Source organism: Micromys minutus, assembly GCF_963924665.1.
Source record: "Micromys minutus genome assembly, chromosome: 28".
In the NCBI taxonomy this organism is placed as follows: Eukaryota; Metazoa; Chordata; class Mammalia; order Rodentia; family Muridae; genus Micromys; species Micromys minutus.
Window position 1 is genome coordinate 32,654,768 of NC_137963.1, and position 6,670 is coordinate 32,661,437.

Sequence of the window (6,670 nt, forward strand, 5' to 3'; positions counted from 1 at the left end):
ATTTGGCTTGGCAAATAAACTACTTTTATGTATATATGCAATGTTGGCCTAGTAAAAATCATTGCTGTAAAATATATATTTTAATTATAATCCACATATCATTTAGGGAGTTGATAGAGTAAAACTGTAGTTTTTTGTTTGTTTGTTTATATACATGTAGGTTTTTTAATTTTTATGGTTACTTTTTCACATTTTGTTGGATGTTTTATGTATTTACATTTCAAATTTTGTCCCCTATCCCTATCCTCCCTCTCCCACTCCCATACTCCCTCCCCCTCCTTCTTTGAGATTGTTCCCCCTCCCAAACACTGAGTCCCTCCTCACTACCCTGGCATTCCCCTACACTGTTGAAACAAACCTGCATAGGACCAAGGACTTCTCCTTCTATTGATGCCAGACAAGGCCATCCTCTGCTACATATGTGGCTGGAGCAAGGAGACATTCCATGTGTGCTCATTGCTTGGTGGTTTAGGCAGAAGCATTGATACAGTCACTTGGTATTGTAGATAGGAATGAAACTTTACAATACAGTTGTCATCACAGTTAATTCATCATTTGTATTTTAAGGAAAAAACAATGAAAGTACAGAAATCAAGTATTCTTACTTAATAAATAAATAAATAAATAAATAAATAAATAAATAAATAAAGTCATTGCAGTAATGAAGATCAAACAGGAGATACTCAGAAAAAGGGACTTTATTGATGCAAAGTTCTAAATGTAAAGACCTTTTGAGGGTTGAAATTTCAAATAGCTGATAATTTATCTTAAATTAAAACAAGCATGAGGCAATCAAACTTATTGAACTAATTGAGTCAAGGTTAAGAATCTTTTATATAAAACTATTTTTCAGCTGAAGTTTAAGATTTAAAGGAATTTTTGCAAATTTAATACAGTAGACTCTTTATTTCTCATGAATGTGGTGAAATTATTTCTTAACATCAGACTTTATTAGTTGGTTCATTAAGGAATTAAGAAAAGTTATAGTAACATTTGTTAGTTATTTTTATATGATTTCTAGATTTACATATTCTCGTAAGTTATATTGGCAGTAAGTACATCTGAATTCAATTCAAAAAAAGTGTAAACACTTATTTCCTATCAGTGAATATGAAAATGTAGTTAGAGCCATTAATTTTATTAACCTCACAGTTTTAAATAACTATCAGTTCTTAATTCTTAAGTAAGATTTTCTTCTTAACTTATATTGCATTAAAAACAAACTCATACTATCTCAAAACAACATTTGCTCTTGTTTTAAGTCAACAGAGAAGAGAAAATAGAGATAATATTGTTAGTTTTACAAGGATCTATGGGTAAGTCTCTAGGCTCCACTGTATAATTCACTCTGAGGGGAGATTCTGATTTTTTTCCCAAAAATCATGTGTGTATGTGCATAGCGCACATGTGTGTGTGTGTGTGTGTGTCTGTGTGTCTGTGTGTGTGTGTCTGTGTGTCTGTGTGTATATGTTGCTTTCTATGAGTTGCCTCTGTTTTCTGTCTGTTCTTATGAGAGTAGGGCATATAATATTTTTGCCTTGTCTTGTTAGTTCTTTCTCTGATTCCTTATTTCGTCTGCTACTCACTGTCAAACATGGCTATTTCCATTTAAAAACAAATTTTACCCTCATTGCTTGGGATTAAATGTGTCTACTAAGGGTGTATCTGTGTTCCAGTCAGATCATACTATGAAACATGGCATTCCTACATTCCTGCTGGATCATACAGACCTACATGGACTTTAGATTTTATCCAGTGCTTTAGCAGCCATGTCACTGGATTCAAAATCCTCTATAGAAATCATTAGAATTTCCTTTTTAGACTAATTTAAACATGTGAAAATTGAAGTGCCAGGCTAAATAAAATCCCTGAGAATTTGCCAACCTTACAATTATATAAAGACAGTGGCATTAAGGTTTCAGCTGAGAATAGCCCCAAGTTAGTATGTGCTGTGCAGAAGAACTCAAAGTCAATCCACACCAGCATGTTAATTTGAAATGCCCCTCAGCACACATGTTGTATGTTAATGTTTGTTGTTAGAGATGAGAACTTTTCAATAACACATACAATACAATGTGCCTTCCAGACCAATATTTTTTTCATCACAGTGTTCCACTTCCTAACATGTTTAATCCAGTAACATAATTCCTTGCAGAAGTGCCTGGGTAAGAGCAAAGGGAATATAGTCATGCTATTCCATCTTATTCCTGTTGAAGTTTGTTAATCTCAGTTTTTGACCATTTCATTCATGTTTAAATACATTCTGATTTCATCTGTCTTCTCATCTATTTTAACAGATTCGTATACTCAAAGACTCCTCCCACTTTCTTCTATAAATTACCTATTTTATTTTTATAAAATTTTGCTGCTATTTAATAGTTATTTTTTTCTTTGTGTTTCACTGAGCTTAGCTGTCATAACATGACCACAAGTGATCATGTAGTCATATGTCATCACATGAACACAGGCCATCACATGAACTTGGACCATCATGTGGCCACAGGATAAAACTGTTTTATTATTTTCTAATCACTTGCGCTCATTTCAGTGTTGCTTGGATATTTTCTACAGCATAGTACATTAATCTCTTAAACTGTGTAAAAAGTGGCGTATTCACAGTTACCAACTACGCATCAAACAATCTTCCTTTATGTTTAAGCTTTCTTGAGTTTGTTTCTGTCATTAAAATACAAAATCTCTGGAAAATAGGAACACAGTCTATGCATTTAACAGACCAAAAACTGTTGAAAACTAACAAAAGTAGCAGAGTGAAAATGTCCCCAGTTTCAAATTTTGTCTTTTCACACTATGAATCCCAGAGCTCTAAGAAGCATTGCCTCAGGAAGTTGTGGCTACTCCCCATTTGTTTCTCTTGAGACACAGTAATTTGTAAAGAAGGCCAAGCTGTGATTAAATCCACTCATGGGCAAGATGTGAAGAATAAAAGAGTTTTATTGTAGAACAATTTCTGCTTAAAGATGTCAGGTCAAATAGCAGGAAGCAAAATCGTTATGCAATTGTTCTGACAGAAAAGTCAACTATTTAACCTCAAATTATCATTAGTACTACATGAAAGGATGGGCAATTAGAGACAACAATGGTTTTAAAATACTTCAACCTAAGGATAGCCAGAAAGAACAAAAGTGTGACACTCAGTGTTCTAGTCTCCATTTTAAAACTTCTCTTCAAATAGTAACAAAGATAATATTTATGTCCTGGGATGTTGCATGGAATTGAGTTCAAATAAACTAGGTCTCATGACTGCAGTCGATGTTTTCTGAGGAAACACTTTTAGTAATGTGAAAAAAGGGGGCTTCCCAAAAAATTGCAGAAACAATTTTACCTTGGAATCTACATTTAAGGACTAATTTACTTCTTTACAATTGGTTACCAGGTTATGGAACATGAAAAACAAGAATGGCACTGACAAGATGGGTCAATAGTAAAAAAATACTCGCTGCCAAATCTGGAAACTTGAGTTACATTTATAGGATAAATATTATAGATGGGAGGAAATGACTATAGTCATTGTCTTCTGACCTCTACACAGGTGCTACTGTATCACAGACACACAGACACAAAGACACACACACACCACCACCAACACCACCACCACTACCACCACTACCACCACCAGCACTACCACCACACACATTTATATATTTCTATATTAATCTATTAATTATTTAAATTATTAATTACCATACCAAGCTCTGATTCCCTGTTCTCTCTTTCTGGTCTCTCCCCTATCTCCCACCATTCACTCTTCCTTCATTCTATTTAAAATAGCAAAGGACTCCCATGGATATTAACCAGCCTTGGCATATCACATTGCAATAAAATTATGTGCATGCATATTCTCCAATTGAGGATAGAAAGGGAAGCCCAGTAGGAGAAAAGGTTCCCAAAAAGCAGGCGACAAACTCAGAGAAAAGGTTCCATCCTCAATGTTAGGAAGCCCACATGAAAGCTATTACACAAGTACAGAAGGCCTAAATCAGTTCAATGCAGGCTCTCTGGTTGTCAGCTCAGTCTCTATGAGCCCTTCTGGGCCCAGGGTATTTGATCATATAATTATCTCATGAGCCCTTTATCCCTCTGGCTCTTAAAATCTTTTATCCCCTTCTTCCACAGGACTCCCCAAGTTCTATCTAACTTTTGGCTGTGGGTCACCCGCATCTGCTTCCATCAGTTTCTCTATGAAGCCTCTCTGATGATGGTTAATCTAGACTCCTTTCTGCAAGTATAGCAGAATATTTTAACAGTGTTAAGGGTGGACACCCTCTCATGGCATGGGTCTCAAGCTAGACCAGGAATTGGTTAGACATTCAATTTCTGTTCCATCTTTATCCCTGCATGTCTTGTTGGTAGGACAAATTGTAGGTCAAATTATTTATGGCTGGTTTGGTGTTCCAATCTATCCATTGGAAGTCATGTCTGATTACAGAAGATTGCTGGTTCAAACTCTATATGTTCCACTGCTAAGAGTCTTAGCTAGGGTCACCCTCATATATTCCTGGGATTTTTTCTTGCCTTAAGATTCTAGTTCATCTCAAAGATTCCCCCAATTCCAGTTGACTCTTCAAGTACCCTCTACCTTTGTCCTCCCTTCTGCTGATTCTTCCTGTTCTTCCTCTTCCAATCCCCCCACCAGTGAATACGCAATCTACCCCTAATAATGTCTATTCTGTTTCTCCTTCTCAATGAGAAATAACCCATTCCCCCTTCAGCTCCTCTTATTACTTAGCTTTGTGGGGGTCTGAAGATAATAATATGATTATCCTTTATGCTTAATATGTACTTAAAAGTGAGTACATACTGCGTTTGTATTTCTGGGTCTGAGTTACCTCAAACTCAGGATGATCTTTTCTAGTTCCGTTCACTTGCCAGGATACTTTCATGATGCCATGTTTATAATGGCTGAACAATATTCCATTGTGCAAACATAACACGTTTTCCTTATCTATTCTTTGGTTGAGGGACATCTAAGTTGTTTCCAATTTCTGGCTTTTTTTTTTTTTTTCAAAATGTGCTTTGAACATAGTGAAGCAAGTGTGTTTGTAAAATGGTTGGGCATCATTTGAGTGTATGCCCAGAAGTGGTATAGTTGTATCTTGTGGTAGATTTAGTCCCAATCTGAGGAACTACAACATTGACTTCTAAAATGTCTATAAAAGTTTCTACTCCCACCAGTAGTGGAGGAGTGTTCTCCTTGCTCTACATCCTTGACTGCATGATCTGTCCCTTGAGATTTTAATTTTAGTCATTCTGATGGATATAAAATTGCATCTCAGAGTCATATACCTGATCTTTTATTAAGACTTTTGTCATGAACTATTGTTGGAATTTGTCAAAGGCATTTTCTCATCAAATGAAATGGTCATATGCTTTTTTGTTTTTTTCAACGGTGGATTGCATTGACAGATTTTGTGTGTTGAAAAATCACTACATCTATAGGATGAAGCCTACTTGTTCATGGTGGGTTTTCTTTTTTGATATTCTCTTGGATTTTGTTTGTGGTTATTTTGTTGAACATTTTTGCATAAGTGTTTATAAGGGAAGTTGGTGAAGAAAAATCTTTTTTTTTTTTGAGTTTTTGTGTAGTTTAGGTATCAGGGTAGCTATAGCCTTATAAAATGAATTTGCAGTGTTTTTTCTGTTCTACTTTGTGGACTAATTTGAGAAGTGTTGATATTATCTCTTTTTTGTAAGTTTGATAGAATCCTATCATATAAAATGATGTGGTTCTTATTTTTCACTTGATCTTAAATTCATATTAGTAAATGGTATTTATTAAAAAATTGTCTATTTATTTGACATTTTTCACTTTGTTGGAATACAGGTTTTTGCTGTACAACTCAATGATTCTATAGATTTTTTATGACTGTTGTTTTGTCTCCCTTTTCATTTCTGCTTCTGTGAATTTAGTCTCTATGCCTTTTAGTTGGCTTGCCTAAGAGCTTATGGGTTTGTCTGTCTTATTGATTTTCTCAAAGTACCAATTCTTGTTTCACTGATTCATTGTATTATTCACTTTGTTTCTTTCTTTTTGCTCTGGGTGTCTTTGCTTCTTTTTGTTCTACAACTTTCAGTTGTGCTGTTAAGTTTCTAGTATGAGATCTCGTTAATTTGTTTATGAAAGCAATTAATGCTATGAACTTTCCTTTTAGCACTTTATTTATTCTTTCCCATAAGTTCAGGTATGTTGACCTTTCCTTTTCATTAAATTCTTTAAAGTCTTTCATTTCTGTCAATATTATTTCCATGACCCAACAATTACTAATTAGAGTTTTAGGTTTCTAAGAATTTATACATTTTCTGTCTTTTCTGTTGTTCAAAACCAGCTACAATCTATGGTGGTTTGGTAAGATATAAGGAGTTATTTATTTAACTTTTTTTGTATCTGTTGAGACATGTTTGGAGACAAAGTATATATGATTTTGGAGAAGGTTCCCTGATGTGCTGAGAAGACAGTATATTTTTTGTGTTTGGATGAACTATTCTGTAGACACGTGTTAGGTTCATTTGAATTATGTCTGTTATTTTGATAATTTCCTGTTTACTTTTTGTCTGTACAACCTGCCTATTGCTGAGAGTAGGTGTTAAAGTCTCCCACTGTTAATGTCAGGGTTTTGATGTATAATTTAATCTTTAGTAATATTTCTTTTAC